Source organism: Arvicola amphibius, chromosome 8 (assembly GCF_903992535.2).
Source record: "Arvicola amphibius chromosome 8, mArvAmp1.2, whole genome shotgun sequence".
Taxonomy (NCBI): Eukaryota; Metazoa; Chordata; class Mammalia; order Rodentia; family Cricetidae; genus Arvicola; species Arvicola amphibius.
The window spans coordinates 114,163,335-114,183,188 of record NC_052054.1 but is presented as its reverse complement, the minus strand read 5'-3'; the positions used below and the strand labels follow the sequence as shown (position 1 = coordinate 114,183,188).

General features: G+C 42.6%; 1 protein-coding gene across 1 annotated transcript in view; it reads right to left on the bottom strand.

The window, feature by feature from the left end:
* Positions 1–19,854, bottom strand: part of Epha4 (EPH receptor A4) — a 141,133-nt gene that overhangs the window by 33,091 nt on the left and 88,188 nt on the right. The window lies entirely within an intron of this gene.

The following is a 19,854-nucleotide window of genomic DNA, read 5'->3' as shown; positions in this document are numbered from 1 at the left end:
ACAGATGACATTCTCAGGTCACCTCCCAAAATCCAGAAGGTCTCCAGCAATTTGCTTTGTTATGTAAGGCTACATGGACCACTACAGACAGGCAGCTGGAGCGGAAGTCATCACTATATATATATATATATACACACACACACACACACACACATCTACCAGGCTGCTGAGGCATAAGAGGGATCAAGAGGCCTCTGCAGTCAGACTAGGAGAGCCAAGATTGAACAGTTGGAACCGACTATCTTTCCACGCACTGATGGAAAAAAGTAAAATTGCTGTAAATTAGAGCAAAACCCTCAAGAAAAGGGAAAAATTCACCCAAGTTTGGAAATTGAATGAATTGAACTTCCTAATAGAAAACCAAGATGATCACACACACACACACACACACACACACACACACACACACACACACACACACACACACGTACATTATTCTGCATCCAAAATTCCACACATCTCCGAGAAAAGGAGAATTTAGACTCTCCATTTGCTATGCCTGTGAATGCAACGGTTTGCGTGTAGAGCACAAAGCACTCAGAGGGCACATGTGGCTTTATCTCCGTGTGTGTGTTTTGGATAAACAGAAACTGCACAGGTTAGAGGGTTTCATCGTGACTCTAACAGTGGCGCCTTTCACCAGGAGGAGGAATTTAAAGGTGGTGCCTTGATGTCACACAGAGGTGGTTCCCTTTAAGAACATGGTAAAATTTAACTTTCTTTGGTTCAAAGCCCAGCGGTTCTCCTTGCTTCCCACTGATGTGACTACCGCAATTTTCTTTTATCCGCTTCCTCAATGACTTGCCACTAAACACCTACAACTCATTTTACTGCTGCAGTTTGGTGCTGGTGACACCCAAATGGGATGGGGAAGAGAAAAGGAGACAAGGAGAATAGACACAGGGAAAGATGGGCTCAACTCCTGGGCTGTAGCATTGTTTTCTTGAGTCCGGTCAGCATCGTGGGCTACAAATGAAAAGCTATATGGGAAAACGCTAAAACGACCCAATTGCTTTTCATTCAAATTAGATTTTGGGGCAGGATGGTGGTGGTGGTGGATAGGGCAGGAAACAAACAGACACAATAAAAAGTCTCCTGCATGTGGGTAACAAAGAATGAAAACAGCCCCTCAAAGTCTGGAGGCCTGAATGGGTGGATGTGATGCTACACTGGCCATTGTTTGGAAGGGAGGCAGCTTGGCCACAGCAAGGCTACCTTTCTCCCACCCTAGAATCCAGCTTTAAATAGACGATGTTTACCCAAAGGGTCTTTTCCTGATAGGAAAGATAAACCCACAGTTTATAAATATCCCTGCTTTATTCAAACAGCATATTTATCTTTAATTACTTAGAGCTTAAGGTGGTTTTTGTTCATTCTTCTCTTTTTTAATTCCACACCACGGCTCTGATTTGCTCCTCATCAAAGGTTTGTGCATTTTAAAATGCTGTCAAGCATCAAAATTAAATGCTCCCGAGCACTAATGATATCCTTGTGATTAAGGGGTTTGCATCTCAGAGATGCTAAGGACTCTAGAGCTAATATTAATTGCTTTCTCCCACGTTCAAGGAGAGAAAAGCATTTCTTGCCATGGGCTTGGCAATATCTATGGCTTCAGGAACTCACCACCAAGCAGTTCCTATAGACTCGGTTTTTTCGTACTAGTATTTTTATAGTGTTTAATAATACCAAAAGCTTCCCACACGTGTGATGTTTATTGTATTCAATCAGTTGGATTACCTTTGCTGCTTTGCTCCCCAGTAAAATCATTAGAAAAGTCAGTCACCTCAGGATCCACTGTGTAAGAGCCCTACCCTGCTCCCCAAAGCTTTGAACTTGTCAAGTTCCTACTGCACGTGAGAACATTATAGTTTTGAAACTAAGCAGCTGGGCTTGGGGGTACTCATATGTAGTCTGGAGGCATGGGGGAGTGGGAAAGGATGGTGGGGAGAGTCGAGGCAGGAAGACTGCCCCGGAGTTCAAGGCCATCCTGAGCTTAATAGTTTCAGATCAGATTAGACTGAGTTATAGCGTGAGTTCTTATCTCAAAAACAAAAGACCACAACAACCATCCAAAATTTAAAAAAAAATTAACGACAACTACGCAAAAGGTACAGAAAAAACAAAAGCTGTATCATTTTGACAAAAAAAAAAATACAGCTAAAATTTCAGTCAAAATCTTCAGGTGAGTCTGAATGAAATGACATTTATTTAGATTTAAATATGGATGGATCCATATGGATCAATTTTAAACTTTGCAGTATTGGAAGGCTGCCTGTTTTCCAGACAGTGATATTTCTAGGGCAGCACGTATTTTCAACAAACACTCGAGCGCAAGCGCCGCACGCGAATGTTGACTGAAGAACACGACTGAGCCACGGCTTCCAAGGACTGTGAGAAATCTGACTTTTAGAACACTATAATACTTCGATGGAAGTCATCAGACGTTGCGAGCATTCGGACAGTATTTTCGGCTTACTGTGGAATCAAGACTTCCTAGCCCCAAGAGGTGGGCAGCAAATTATTTCCAACCGACTCTTTACAGAGAGCCACGGATAAAGTTCTAAGTCACGGGACGTGATGCTCTTAACTTTCACATACAGTGCTTGTGTGCCGCAGTGGGAAGTGTAGAGAGGCACTCCCTTCAGTTACTGACCAGAGATGTGAGTTCCCTTTACCCAAAGAGCTGTTTCAAAGATGGAGCTGCTCAGCCGAAACCGCATTCCTAGACTTCTTTGTATCCAAGCATGATCATATGACCGAGTCTGAGGCTATGGAATTTGGCTGAAGTAATTACTTATTTTCTAGACTCACTCATGAATATCTCCCTTGTGACTTTCCATTCTCTCTCATCTGTAATCTGCCAGCTGGGGGGCTGATGCCAACCCCGGCCTATCCTGGAGGCCCCATGCCAACTCTCCCCCCATCATCCCAACTGAATGTGACTTCAGTAAGAAATTAGGTTTTATTGCAATAACCCACTTGTGGACACTGAGGGTTCGAGCAGGTGCCCACTGGAGTGAAGTGGGGTCATTTAGCCCAAAAGGCATTTTCATAACAATGAACTCAAATGAAGTGTGGTATACTGTGGCCAATAGAAGATTGATCTGTGGTCTGAAGCTGCCAGAATGGTGTCCAGGTTCCCTCTAGTTCCTGGCTATGGATGATGGCAGATCCCCAATCATTTGTGAGGACCTGGAGCATGCTACCCTGAGGTGAGGCAGGGCCAGAGGCTGTGAGGCTCTGCAGGGGCCCAAGTCACAGCCATGTGGCTTCTTCCAGTGAGCTCAGCAAAATGACAAAATACTGGGCCAAGGGATTCGGCTGAGCTTCTATTCATGTGAAATGGGAAACACAGCAGCCTTAGATGCGCTTTTCTCTTTAGAAAAGAAGTAATTTAGTCTCCATAGCACAATTAACAGCTTACACAGCTGAAGTGCTGGGCCCATGTGGGTAAGAGCCGGGCAGAGATGTAAGTGAAAGGGTGCTGTCTGCCTTCGCTGCAGGCCACTTACACACACACACACACACACACACACACACACACACACACATACACACACACATACACACACATACACACACATACACACACATATACACATACACATACACATACACATACACACACATACACACACATACACACATACACATACACACACATACACAAATACACATACACACACACACACACACATACACATATACACACACACATACACACACATACACAAATACACATACACACACACATATACACACACATACACATATACACACACACATACACACACATACACAAATACACATACACACACACACATATACACATACACACACACATACACACACACACACATACACACACATATACACACATACACACACATACACACACATACACACATACACAAATACACATACACACATATACACACACACATACACATATACACACATACACACACTGTCACACACACACACACACACACACACACACACACACACACACACACACTCATCTTTCTACCCTTAACTACCCCTTAAAGTAGTTATAGTATATCGCTCTTGTATTTCAGATTCAGGAACTCCAGCAAGGAGAAATGAAAGAATTTAACCGAAGCTATAAAACGGGTTAAAACCCAAGGCCACTTGACTAAAAGCAGAGGATCCTCCCTCCACACCACGTCTGCAGTGACACACACAATGAACCCACATAAGGCAACAGTGACGGGCCCAGCTTTAGTCTAAATGTCTGGTATGAATTAATTCATACCAACCTCACGAAACAGGCACTGCTATTATCCTATCTTATAGAGGAGGAGAATATAGCACACAGAGTTTAACTTGCCTCAGGATAACGCTGTAACTGGTGAATTTCAAAGCCACGCACTAACACCCACCAAGCTATGGAAAGCTTTGCATTTCCTTTCCATTAGGGTTTGAATGGGGAAAAAATGCCCTCCACCCACTCATGGGGAACATTTGCTCCCCAATGGTGGTACAATTTGAGAAAGATATAGAAACTTTGTTACTGAGGCCAACCTGTCAAAAGTGGGTTTCTGGGGTCAGGTCTTGAAGGTCGATCTGGTTGTCCTGGAATTCTCTCTCTCTGCAGACCAGGCTGACCTCAAACTTGGGGATCCACCTGCCCCTGCCTCCCGAATGCTGTGGGTAAAGGCCTGTCCTACCATGCCCATTCACAGGACAGAAACTGTACACTTAGCTTTCGCTAACTTTCCCTTCCATAGTAACAGCAGCAACCACCATGAAGTCAGTCTTCCCAGCGTCACTGCGCATCAGATACAGGACTCCCTATGCAGGGTGCCCGAATCCCCCAAAGTCATCAGATATGGCCTCTGCTCACACTCAAATCCCAAAGTTTCTGATGCTCAATCCCCTCACAGAGAACAAACACACAAAAAAACTGAGATAAAAGTAAAACAAATAAAATCACAATACAATGGAAAATCAAATAAAATATAGAAATAATAGCATCTGGAGTTAAGAGGGGTAAGAGGAACACGGGAAGCTTTTGAAAGATTTACAATGTTCTATTGTTCCGTGCTTGGTCCAGGTGATGGTCAAACAGGTGTTTGCTTTGAAACAATTCAATGGCTATATGTTAAGAGTACTGCCTGCTTTTCTATATTTATGTATATAGTTTTCATGACAAAGAGATTATAAAACAAATATTCAGGTTTTCAAAGTGTACAAATAGTGAATTACTGCCATCATTGATGGAAAGACTCATCCAAAATCCTTAGTAAACTTCCCAGGGTTGGGAAAAAAATCAAATGTGTCAAGAAAGAGGCAGATTTTTGCAGAGTAGAGCTTCAGTGGCTATAATAACATGATGTGGTCCAAACTGTACCTGGATCCCTGCTCTTGGTGATGAAGAAAATGGCATTATCATTTCCCTTTTAACAAGACTCTATTTTAAAGTCCCACCATGGGGCTGGCCCTAGGATCGCCCATGACAGTTCACAGGGAAACACGCTTGGGAGGTCGCCTGCACTTTGCTCTGCTCCAGGATCCTTATGCATGCACTGAGCATGTCTGCTGATGTTTTTACTTTCTGTATGTTTCTTAAGCGATCTCTTGGTGCATTCTGACGGGTATAGAGCAACACTTGCCAACAGAAATACCACAGGACTCCATGCATGGACTTCCCGCTAAGTCAGAATGCCAGCTTGAGGCAAGAGGAAGACAGGCCTTCTCCCTTGGGGCTCATTTATAGGAATTGGCCTGAGCAAGACAACGGTATTAAGATAAGGACACAGTAAATCTGGCCACAGTCAAACAGCATCATTTCCCCTCGTCTAGATGCTTTGAGTGAGATGGACGTTGATGTTGAGCTTCCATAGATTAAAAAATTACTGAGAATTTCAACTGTTCTGTTTATGATTTGGATAGAGACCCTCTTATCAAAGCCAGGTAATCTGTGACCCACGATGCTCTCCAATAAAATTTATTTGGAATACGTAAGGAAAACTTCTTGTACTGAGCAGCCAAGCGAGGGAAGAATCAGCTGCTACTCACCAAGGAGCTATCCCTTCAGCTGTCAGCCCACAGGAGAGGGAGCTCTGTGCCTCCTAGGGCTGCAAAATGAAAAGCTAGGCCTTGGGCTGTGGGTTTGCTTTGTTTCCCAGACAGCTGCTAATCGTCCTGACAATGCCGCAACATTTAGCTTTCTGACATCCTGAGCGGTCTCGACTGGTCCTCAATTAAACAGGTTTTAATCACCGAACCTCTAAACGCCAACATGATAGATGTACCCAGTAAATCTTCGCTCCTGTCTCCCGCTTCCCACACTCAAATTTCCACATTTATACATACAGAAAACTTGAAAGCCTGCTCCAGAAACTGACCAAGAGAGTCCTGCTCACTCATTCCTGTGCATTACTCTCTATTTCTCACCTCTGTAAACCTTTCCATAGAGGTACGGTATCTAACATTTGCCAAAAGAGCCTATCAGTTTCAATAAATAGATAGGCTACTGTTGTCTTTCTCATTTTTTTTAAGGTGTGATAAATAATTCAGAAAGAGTTGTGGTTTTGCCATTTGCTATAGGGATATTAGAGTTATCTTTGAAAAAGAAGGAGGAGAAGGAGGAGAAGGAGGAGGAAGAGGAAGAGGAAGAGGAAGAAGAAGAAGAAGAAGAAGAAGAAGAAGAAGAAGAAGAAGAAGAAGAAGAAGAAGAAGAAGAAGAAGAAGAAGAAGATAGTAGATATAGATAAATCAGAAAACCTCCAGGGACAGTCTTGTTAATAGTAATATTCTTAGGCCAATGCCTGAACAAAAGCTGCTAATGATGTTTCATTCTGGATTCAAGTACTTGTAACAGGAGAATCGGTTTGATATTCTATTTATTTGTTTTTTGTTTGAGATAAAGCCTCTTGTAGACCAGGCTAGCCTCGAGCTTGCTCTGAGAGAAATGACTGTGAATTCCTGACATTCCTGCTTCCCGCTCCTCAGTGCTGGGACTCCTACTGTATACACCACTACACCCAGGTCATACTTTGAAATCTGCTGATAAGGAGGCCTTATACTCTTTTGTTCATATCTGTTTTCATTTTGTAGAGGCAGGAATACAACCTTATATTCTTTATCAACAAGCATCACTTGTAGCTATTGTTAAAAATAAAATAGCTGGTTATCAACCATAAACAAAGTACCAGTTTTCATAAATGGTATGCAACCTTTACAGGAAAACCGAAAAGAGAAACTCAAAGACAAGAGGCATCAGCCATTCTGAGTTCCAGGGAAATTTTGAAAATTAGATTCCTATTTCCTATCTCTTGGGTTAATGGGGCCCTTGAGAGACAGATGCAATGTTTACAAGATACTGGGGGGTGCCTAGTCAGGACTTTCATTCTTTTGACTTTAAAGGGAGACTGAATGTACTTCATTATAGCTGTCTCAGAGATGGCCCACTGTCTTCCAAGTAGAAACACTAGGAAGTCAATTAGCGTCAGTTATGATGTGAACACCTGTCGGCAAAGACCTGGACTGAGACCAATCCTATTAACATAGTCACTCATGCCTGCCAAATGGTCACACTTTGGATCACTTAAGATGTCATCCACATTCAAAAAGGTGACCCAAAGGCAGAAAGGTCCAGAGTCCCATTAGTCATCTTCGAGGCCATCCAATTCCCATATATATCTATATCATATATACATGATGTATATATCTGGCATGGGGAACCTACTTTCTAATGGTCATGTTAAGAGATCACACAGGCTACTCACAAAAGTCAGGGTTATTGTAAACTGAGAATTTGAGTCCTTTTACCTAAACTTCTAAACTATTTTTTTTTTACACAAATCTGTCTCATTGCAGTTGAAGTACATTGTCTGAAGACACAAATTTCAGATAGCACTATTTGGAGAAGAATAAAGTAAAACAGAAAATTATAGGACAAAGAGTATTACAGCACCCTACTGTCTTAGCAAAGATGCTGATGAGTCTTTTCTTGCCAAATCGATATGTTCTCTGCTATGTGGAAGCTCTCCAGTCCCAAATGTCACTTGGCTTACAGAACCATGGGGTTGAAAAAAATGATGATTCTGGATAATAAAGTGGAATGTCACAAGTGGAAATGAGGACAAGGAGAACAACAGAATGAACACCAGGTTCATTCTCTTGATGAACATTCTGAGATGTCAAATCTTTTTATTTAATTTTATTTTATTTTTAGTTTTTCCAGACAGGGTTTCTCTGTGTAGTCCTGGCTGTCCTGAAACTCACTTTGTAGACCAGATTGACCTCGAACTCACAGAGATCTGCCTGCCTCTGCCTGCCAAGGGTGCACCACGAGATTGCCCGGCGAGATGTCTAATCTTAATCCCGCATTGATTCTGCACTATGGAATTATAGGGAGGTTCTAAACGCAAGGGATCAAATACTTATGCAGCAAAAGCTGTGAACGGGGCCTCCACTTTACATGCAACTGTCTCTCCTGCTGGGGTAGACAGGGAACAGTGAAGGCACCGTAGGCTGAGACCAAGACAGAAGCCTTTGGTTTAGATTATAAACAGCTCCTTTTGAAAATGGTTCCTCTGTATGGCCACCATATGCGATGCTCTCAAAAAACATGGCTATGAAATGATCTTTTAGTGATCCTCACATCTGAAACTTTATCTTTTGGACAAGTCTCTTAAGAGGATCTATTACAGGTTAGCAACAGAAGAGTCATTTATGAGAGGGGATTTTAAGCTTGGGAATTGGCAACCACAGAATTTTTTTTTAATTTTTGGGGTATCAGCCAGAAACAGAATTATGTGTGCCAGATAGTTTAAACTCCTACATGCAGTATAAGCTCAGAGCGGAAACAACTGAGCCATTAAAATTTAAAATGTTATTAAGGCCAATAGATGTCTTCAACTAGATCAGTGCTTAAGTATTCAAGATGACTTCTGTAGTCATAAAATATAACAAAGAATGCATTAGGAAAGTCATAACTGTTTGGGACTTTAAAAAAAAATAAGGTCACAACACCTCTCAGGAGCCTCTCTTGAAACACAATTTGCTGAAGTATGAAGTTTCCTAGCCCCAGTTCCACCCAGGAGTGAATCCCTCAGTGCTGGAAGAATGGCCTTAGAACAACGTCTCACCTAGAGATCCTCCCCCAGCTCGGTCACTAGGAAACACATAAGGCCCAGCTCCAGTGTGCTGTGGGGGTTATTTTGTGTGGGTTCTGAGTCAGAGGGGGAAGAGAAAATTACACTGTGCAAAGAGGAACTCCAGTTCAGGTAGACTTTGAGAAATTAGCACTAATATTTCAGGGACTTCTCTGATGTAGGAGTGTCTATGTGTTACTTTCATTATTAATAAAGATACTGCCTTGGCCCTTTAAGAGACAGAAAATTAGGTAGGCAGAGTAGACAGAACAGAATTGTGGGAACAAGGAAGCAGAGTTGGGGAGACGCTTCAGGCAGTCTCCATAGTGAGTTGCCATGATTCTCCTCTCTGAGATGGACGCAGGTTAAGATCTCTACTGGTAAGCCACACCTCGTGGTGCTACACGGATTACTAAATATGGGTTAAAGGAAGATGTGAGAATTAGCCAATAAGAGGCTGAAACTATGGGCCAGGCAGTGTTTTAAAAGAATACAGTTTCCGTGTAATTATTTCGGGTGTAAAGCTAGCTGGCGGCCGGGTGGCGGGATGCAGCCCCGCCGCTTCCTTCTACACTTCTCCAAATTTTTCTATCCTGTGAAGACTTCCTAACTGCATTGTCTTGGGCTCTTACTCAGTTGATTTTTCTGTGGTGGAGTAAGTTTCAATTTAAAATTCTTCGTCATTCTTTCTGCTAACCAGAAGCCATCCTTCTCCTAACATCCGCTGCCTAGGGTTCTGTTGCTGTTCTCCCAGTTTTTGGTGAAAAATGAAGCATCAGGAACTCGCCATATTCTACAGTGATAACTAACTGTCCATTTCACCTGCGAAGAAATGAGTGGATGGAGCGGCACCCCCACCCTTACCCAGCATTGGAAGAACGCTTCTTAGGGAGCCCTCTCCAACCTGGTTCTCCTGAGAACCCTATAAGCTCATGGTGGGTTCACTGGGCTCCAGCACAATCACGGACTGCATTCTACACCAGCAACACCTGGGGGATCAGTAATTTTCAGAACTCAAAAATAGTCCTTGGCTACGATAGTGAGGTCAGAGACTGCCTGAGTAAGCCTTCTGCTACTAGCAGGCTTGAGAGCCTGGCTTATTTCTAAGCCCTTAGCTTTGGTAAGGGAAGGAGAATGAAGCCGCATTTCCAACTACCTTACTTTATTATGCCCCAAATACGGAATCACCGCCCCCTCCCACACTAAAAAAAAAAAAAAGTTGATTCCAACAGAAGGCTGCAGATTTACTGCTTGCAGTATGTTATCTAGATAAACACAAACTCTCCAAGGAGCCTCAGAGAGCTGTCCCTTTACAGTGTCTGTTCTATTGGATGGGTCTTACACAGGCGTGGTGCATACTGGGAGCCTGCTGGTGGCAAATCCTTATTTAGCTCTCAGTTGAGATCCCCGAGTGCCAGTTGCATATGCCACAGACCAAAGATTCCTGTGAGATCTTCTTGAAAACATCAATTCTGCGGCTCTCATCCAAAAAGGTGTTTTTTTGAAAGTGTGCCTCAAACTGCCCGAGAAAAATTTCTCCATCTATGGTATCGTTTGGGAATTGTGGAACAAAAACAGTTGTTACACACTTCCTTTTCTTTCTGACTCAAATCTTCCACTCGAGAGAGATAGCAAAATAGCACAACCGTGTCAAGGCACTGTAGCTTTCCCCATGACATATTTTGAGAGGTTATGGTTTAGTAAGTGGCCCCTGTGCTTCACTATAACAAAATGCAAAAGATGGCTCAGTAGAGAACTATAGTGCAAGCCTTAGCAATTAATCCATCAGATAAAGGATTTTATGTTGAAATGGTTTGCCTGCTCTGTGTCTATACAGTACCAGTTTGCAGGCTGCTTATCCGGATTCTCAGTGGAAAGGAAGATGTTCCTCTTTAGTTAAGGGGATCTCCCCATTTCACTAGTTTCAAAGAAATGGGACCCCCCACCCTCACCCCACACCCACACAAAGATTCTCCAGCCAGAGTGTGAACTGGAAAGAGACTTCCCACAGACCTGACAATTTAGCAGACCAGTTTGAGACTGAAGGCCAAACAATGGCGGGTCAGTGGTGGGCGGGGCCCCACCTTTACTGCCCTTGCTTAGAGGTGCTTATTGACCCCCTGTTGAAACTTCAGAACCCTGAGGAGTTGGCTGGAACTCTTTGTCCCTCTTCTCAAAGAGAGACGTTGAATCAATTGCCTTTTTCTCCTTAGCACTATTACTTTGTCTCTTTAGTTGGTTTACTGAGGGCGGGGTGACCAGACCTGGATTGGGGCACACAGAGATTGTGTCTTTCAAGACAACAACACGCCGGAGCAAGTGTCACTGACATTTCTCCATGAAAGCCACCTCGTTCATGAGGCAAGCCCACAAATGTGTGGCACTCTCTTTCTTTTGCCAGTACTGTACATCTGAGGAATCTGTCGCTGTACTTTGGGCACAAGTCAAGAAGGAGAAAGAAGGTTCATATATTGAGGGCATCAGAGCCAGGTGGACACCATGGAAAGACTAATCAAACGAAAAGAAAAAGAAAGAGATGTTCTGACCCTAAGGCTTTCTTCTCTGAACAAATTACAAACCTAAGACAATATCTTCTGGTCTACCTGAAGACCACATACAATGTTTTCCTGAATAGCCATACCATGACTCATCTTGGAGAGACATGGGCAAGGGTTCCAATGAATCCCTGCAGACTTCCAACGTCCATTTTCCAAGAATGAAATCTTTACCTCTCTAAACAGTGAGAACCTTCACTTATACACAGTAATTACCACTGGCCGCTGTAGGGGTACCGTTTGTCCATGACGCTTAGTCAACCTTGAAGTTAGATAATTTAGTAGATTCCCTTGGAAGGCTTTCTTTTTTTTTCCTCTCACCAGGCCTTATGATACCAACTATGAATACGAGTCCAGAAATCCTGGTTTCCCAAACAAAAAAGCTATATTTTATATAATTGCTCATGTACTTGATTTTAGAATTATAATAACAAATTAATGTGTGGGCTTCTTAATTACAGTGGAGGCAACAATAGTCTATGGAAATAAAATTGTTTTTGGTATTAAGTTTGAACCAAGAAATTTTTTCTTTAAAAAAAAAAATTGCACTGTGTGTTTTTCAAAAACACATTTCATAAGGACTATGAACTAAACCAGGGGTCTGTGGTTGCAGCAGAGCTGTTAATGAGAAAACCACAACCTGGCTTCTCTGAAGCCCATTGTATGCTTGGTCAAGCTTATAATTATCCAAGCAAGCAAAGGTCTCTCAAGTAGTCACCATTTTTGCACTCCTAACATTAAGCTGCAACAAGGAAGGATGCAGGATGCGCAGACAGCATGGACTCAGTGGGATTTCTTCACCACCGGAGTTCCTTGGGAGATCTCGCTAATTCTGTTGTTTGTTTTCCACTCAACTTTTGCAGGGGTAAAGGAAAAACAACACGATTTCCTGGAGATCAAAGCAAACAGGAAATCATCTCAGTGAGAGGATAACCCTAACAACCAGAATGTGTGATTATCTATGAGGCAGTGGTAAGGATGTAGACTTTAAGGAGAACCAGGAACCCTCACAATGGCTCAGAGAGGAAAGACACTTGCTGGCCAAGACTGGGATTCGATACCTGGAACTCATATACAGCTAGAAGAAAACACTGACGCCACAAAGTTGTCCTTTGACCATGGCATATATGCCCACACATACACACACAAATAATAATAATAATAATAATAATAATAATAACAACAACAACAAAATTTAAATAATTTCAAAAGCTGAAGAGAACCCGTGCACATCAACATGACGAGAGAGACCCACACATACATATCATGCATGCACGTGCACACACAATAATAAAATAAAAATATTTAAAACAATTTTAAAAGTTGAAGAGAATCCATGCACACCAACATTGTGAGAAGCACATTCCTACACATTTCAATCTGATTATCAGCAGGGGAAAGATTTGCGGTGGAAGGAAGCAAAGGCATGTTTGAAATCGTAATTACTTTGGTTAATTTTTTTTAACACAATCAAAACATCTTACAAATAGCATGTCTTGCCAAATGCAAACTGTTTCATATGGATTAACTGGAGTGCTAAGCCACCACATCCTTCCCCTGAAGCACAGTTTCCCACAGTGGCATGGCCATTTCAACATCTTACCCTCCGTTCTGACTACTCCCCTTTCTTGATGTAGTATGCGAGAGCATAGACCAGTGCAAAAAAAATAAATGTAAAGCCGGAGAGCTAATTGCATTTTCGCTGCCGGCCATTCGCTCTGCCAGCTACCCAGCCATGCTTCAGCAGTCAGAAAGCCCTCCTACACAACATGTGAAAAAAAAATGACTGGCTTTGTGTTCCAATAAAACTTTATTCATAGATGCCAGAATCTGAATCCTACAAGTCTGAATGACAGCTAACTATTCCTCATCTTTTGATTGTCTTTGACCCTTTAGAAATACGAATGTCATTCTTTACAGGTTGTTCGAGGGTAGGGGAAGTAGGATACTGGAAACAGCTAACATCTGTGCTTTTCAAGTATCACTAATTTGTTTTTTCTTCTTTTGCAAACTTAAAGAAAACCTTGGTCCTGAGCCACTTCATTTGAACATTGAATTTCACCATAATTCTTAAAAGCAATGGGAATGTACCTTCTGCTGGTCCTTTGATCTCACAGCCTCCTTCTGGCTGACTCCAGCATGGCCTCTGCCTCTCACACTTGAGCAGTGGCCATATTCATACTGAGCTATGACCTTGCCTTTCGGCACCTTTTGTAGTAAGCCAAATTCTCCTGCTCCTTTTTTTGCCTTGAGCACACTACTGCAATGGTCTCCTTGTCTGACAATAGTATTCCCTTTAACCTTGTCACAATGTGACACAGCAAAACTAAGAACAACCATTCCGGTCCCAAACTCTGTTTTGTTTTGGGTTTTTTTTTTTTTGGTTTTTTAATTTTACTGAGCCCTGCTTCCATCCCTTAAACACACAAAGCCCATCTTGGCTTCAGACCTCAGAAAGCCTGGCTCCTGTGTGCCTGGGGCACATCACCTCACTCAATTGCCCCAAGAGTCTTTTCCTTCTCCCACCACTCCCCTGAAGCTTCCTTCTGCTATCTAGAAGACAGGTAGCAATTATACCCAGTGGGGATGAGAATTCCCACTGTTCACCATTATCCCACTCAAATAACATAATGTGTCTAATTAAAAGATGGCAGAGAAAGAGAGAATGGGAACTTACCAGTTGAGTAATAACAGACAGTGTGCCTCTTGTACTTAATTATTTTCTTTTCTTTTCCCATTATTTTGAGTTTATTGACTGTATTAGTGCTAGACAGAGTTAACCCACTTGTTTTTACTGTAAATAAAAGTTAGGTCAACAAGCATGTTGAATACCTACTGCTACATTCGGTAGGACGGTGGTGTGGCGTTCTTCTAGCAGTTCCCTTAACCGTGCAATCCTAAAGAACAATGCCAGTCTAACAAGCACTACCGGTTATGTGACGGCGGAGACCCTGAGCAAGGTCTTCAGAGAGACACCTGCAGGCTCAAAACTGCCTGAGAACAGCACAGACTAAATTATATCCTCAGCCCACAGCAGTTCCACCAGGGAAACAGGGTCCCTGGTCCATGCACTACTACTACAGGGCACAACAATGCCACCTGGCAATGAATCCTTAGGAGATGGACATTACTGTAAACTCACACCGCGGTGGCAAAATTATGATGATAATTATGCTTGAAACCCTTCAGAATTGCTTCCCACCTTGGAATCGCTCTCAACTCCCACTTCTGAATGCTATCCTTGAGAGTCCAGACCCCAAAGTCTTGGCTTTCAACTACATTCAAATTAATAGGAGCCCATAGAAAGGGCCGAGACCGGCAGGTTTAGATAATCACACAATCTACAGAATATCTGAATGTTTCTGGACTGAGTAGTATATATGTTTGTCCTTGAGATGCCATTGCTGGCAGAAAAGGGGTGGCCAGATCTTTCCCACCCTGTTACAAGCAAATAAAAACCCAAAATGTACATTGGGGCTGGTGAGATGGCTTAGCAGGTAAAAGGGGTTATAGCCATCCATATCATGATGGAAGGACCTCCACACATGTGCCATCACGTGCACACTCACCCACATATATGTGGTGATATGTCATACTTAAACAAACAAATAGCTAGGCGGTAGTGGCACACACCTTTAATCCCAGCACTTGGGAGGCAGAGACAGGCCTGTGAGTTCAAGGGCAGCCTGGTCTAAGTTCCAGGACAGCCCAGGGCTACACAGAGAAACCCTACCTAGAAAAATCAATCAATCAATCAATCAATAAAACAAACAAACAAGATACTCTTTAAAAAAATGATACTGCAGTCAGTGGATGCAATTCAGTGTTAGTAGAGAAAACTCCTCACAAGGGTCAGATTCATAATGACTTAAGGCAAACAAGTACCTTTCCTTTTCAGTAGTCTCGGAGCTGACAAACCGAGCCTGAGGAGGTCTGGGAAAGCACAGTAAATAACAACAACATTAACGCTGGCCGCTCCCACAGCATTCTAAGGAAAACTCACAATTCCGCTCCTTAGGCAGAAAACCTTGCTTCATTTACACAGCATTTCTCTCTTAGGAACACACCCTGTATTCATTTGCCTGAGATGGTCCACTTAAGTCAAAGTAAACTGAGAGAGAGCCTTCAAGAAAACAAATCACTCAGCGGTTTGCATATCCACTTTTCATAAACACCAAGACAATTTCCCAAACAAAAGGCAGAACAGCGGCCACAGGATGGAAGACAAAAGCCTCAGTTTACTCCCTTTGCCTGCCCCGAAGAACAGGAAGTCTGGGAGAAGCTTCCCCGCGCCGGCTTTATTTAATGTGATCCCCCCCCCACCTCCACCTCACCCCCACCACCTTCAACAAGCCAGACATCTCCTTCAGCATTTGGAGAGCGCGGGTACCCCAGCAGAACATTCACACCACATGCAGAAGGCTCACCCTTCAGCCTCAACAGGGCTTCCTTCCTGCAGGACCCATCAGCCCTCAGCCAGCCTACTGGGTGATGACCGGTGTCACTCCATTAAGCCCTTTGCCTCAGTCACAAAGCTGGCACCCATCAATCAACTTATCAATAATCAGGTGCCAGACACCCCTTTCCTTTGTCCTTTGTGTCAATTGTTTTTGAAGGGGGGGGGGTGTTGGGAGGGGAGGAAAGGCTGTTACTCAATCTGGGTTCAAATGGTTCACACATTCTTGGGAGGACACAGCCCACTCACACTGCCTTCCATCAAAGCCCCTCGAAATCCAAACCTCTCACCTTTTTTTTTCACAATGGGAATAGGCCCAGCTGAATCCATGAATACTACTGATTTCCTAATAATCTTAAGGAAAGGTGACTGTCTAAATTAAGAGTTTCTCCTTGTTATCTAGTACTTCCTTTAAAAAAAAAAATCATGTTACTTATGAGGAAAACAACACAAAACAACAACAACAACAAACCATGAAAACACAACAAAGGTACAGAACGATTGTGAGGACTCTGGGTACTAACTGCTAATATCTGTTAATTCCCCATATTCCTTATAGAATAAGCCATCATTACCTATAAAGGTCCTTAAGGAATCTAATTTAATGGAATGATGGAACCAAATGCAATTAGAATATAATTGTGCATATGTAAATATGCTTAGGGGAGATTTGACAGAGCTGAGGACTGCTGCCTTCACCCAGGCATTCCGCCTCCATTATTAGTTCTCACCATTATGAAGAAAGGGTTTGTTAAGCAGAGACAAACTACCCAGTGAGTGTGAATCAGGGAATTTCAAAGTGTGGTGGAACTCAGAGGCAGCCCTGCACACACACGTAATTCTCTACTGAGCAAAACCACTTTCTGGTCGACCTCATAGGAGGTCTCCTTATTGAAAGATTTATTTTTAATTTTGAACAGCTTCCCAGCTTCCACCTCCATGAAAATTAAAATAAAGAGATGGAATTTTGTCCTATTAAGCAAGCCTCCCTGCAGGATTGCTCAACATGACAGGGAAAAAAGACACCTCATTGTTCCAGAGGAATTACCTGTCCACTTTTCTGCTAGATCTAAAATAATTACAACAACATTTTTCACAAGAGTTTTGACTCTTTCCTTCCTTTCTAATAAAGTTGTTGCACGTGTTACTCGTGTGGAAGATTTTCAGAATGTCTTCCCTGTGCTCTTGGGCCTTTTGGCATAGCAAGGGCTGACATAATGTTTTGGCTGGAGCCCTTAAGTAGATGAAGAATCATGGAAGTCTCTCCCTAAACCCTGTGGAGGTAGACACTATCCTCAGCCCATCTCCCCAGGGCTGCCCTCTCTGCCAGAGAATGACTTCAAACTTGACCCTGCACAGATGTGGCCTTGAAAGGTCCAGTCCTGGTGGTAAATTGGTTAAGAACACAATGCTCGTGTTTGTGTGAGGATCATGGAAAAGGTGAAATGAAAGAGAGGGACTGAGGGTGTGGCCCTGTGGAAGAGGGGTTGTTAGTGTGCACAAGGCCTGGATCCAATCCCCAGCACTGTGGGTGGGTGAGGATCAGGAAGGAGTGAATTGAAAGACTGACCGGTCATAACCAGATTCTTCTAAGTGTGGAGAGCACTCTGCACAGGTTGGCTGCTTGTTATACAAAGGTACCAATGTTGTACAGCAAGGGGCTGTGATATGTCCACTGTATTAAACATGCACGTGTGTGTACACGCACGCGCACACTCGCACACACACACACACACACACCACAAACATTCCTTGCTATTACTCTGGTGATACTTCTAAAACTCTAACATCATTCTAGTCTTTCTAGAAAAATGAAATGTCAAACATCATAGATGATCTAAAAGTACAAACTTAAAAGGCAAAGTCCAGGGGCTGGGGTCATAGCTCAGTCAGTAAAGTGCAAGCCTAGAAAAGAACAGGCAAGCTTGGTGGCAGATTCTTATAATGGGGGAGGTGGAGATGAGTGGATCCTTTGTACTCACCGGACAACAAACATAACATATACGGCCAGTTCCAGGCCAGTGAGATACCCTGCCTCACTAATAATAATAATAATAATAATAATAATAATAATAATAATAACAACAACAACAACAACAACAACAACAACAATAATAGTAAATCAAATGAGATTGTACCTTAGGGTGACAAAGTTGTCCTCTAATCTCTACCATACATTTGTACACACATGAATGTACAACTAGACACATGCATCTGCATACATGTGAACATACATATAAAAAAAGATAAAAGCCTGCCAGTTCACATTCATGGATCATAACTATAAGTAAAGAGACTGTTGATTCTTGAACAGTTTAAGACTTTTCATGGTAAAAAAATCTTTCCCAGTACTTTTTTTAAAAAAAAAAATAATATATTCTAGGAAATTTGGAGTAAAATGTAAAAAAAAAAATGGCTTTGAATTATATCTTTCATTACTGGATCAATTAATGTGCATGTTTTACTTAACGATGGAGGTCACCTCCTGAAATACCGAAAAGTGAAATACGCGACAACAGGACTGAGGGCAATTACAATATTTTTCTGGTCGTTCTTTCCACCATAAAAATCTTACAAAATAAGCCAGTTTCCCCCTTTTCCTCTGGAATTCTTCAAAAATAACAGGGAACCTGGCCAGTAAGGTAGCTCACCAGGTAAAACTGCCTACAGGAAAGCCTGACCTAAATGCCCTGCTTGGTTTCCAAGGCCGAAAAAGAGCCCCATTCCTGAAGCTGATCTCTGGTCTCCACATGTGGACCCTGACACTCACGTTTGTCTAAATATTCAGATTGGGACAGAGTTGCAATGAATGCAAACACTTCAGGAACAGTGTTTTCTAGTCAGCTCTAATTGATGTATGCTATAGAAGAAATGGGGTGGGCTAGCTACCTCCTGGGGCTCAGATCACTCAGATCCAATTAGGCAAAGGTCTACAGAATTAGCATGCATCCTCTTTGGAGTTTGACAAAGGCCATAGATAGCCCAGGCTGACCCTGAACTACCCATCTTCCTCAATTTCCTAAATCCTGGGATTATGTAGGTATGTCTACCACACAGGACCAGCATGCTTCTTAAGGCAAGTTTTGTTAACTACAGAAGTAAGGCTTACACAGTTGGTTCTAATATGAAGCCCTGTGTGTTATTTACAGTCTTTTACATTTAAGAACAAGATCCAAACTACAGCTGCCAATGCTTTTGTTGGATAATTCAACAGACACCGGGATAACACCCCACATTACTAAAAATCAATTTTAGGACCTCATATAACCTGTAAATGCTGCCCATCTACAGATTATGGATTTGGGGCTTAAGTAGCAAACACAGAGAGTGCTGGGAAGAGGTGACTGTATTTAAGAGTGCTTGCTAAACAATCACGAGGACCAGAGTTCAGATACCAGTAAGCATGCAACAAATCAGACATCTAGCATACACTTTTAGCATTACTAGAATGAGACAGAGACAAAAAGATTACCAGGGTTTGCTGGCTTCCAGCATGGTCTAGAAAACACAAGCCCTGAGTTTAGAGCAGACTCTGCCTCAAAGGAAATGCCGGAGTGTATTGGAGGACAGTAGGCTCTTCTGGCCTCTTGGTGCTTTCATGTTCAGAGGCTCCTCTGTCTGCATACACACATGCACATACACTAACACATAAATGCTTAAGTCTTAAAAAACAAAAGAAGTAAATCAAGTATGAAATGCACCCACGTGACTTGGTTTA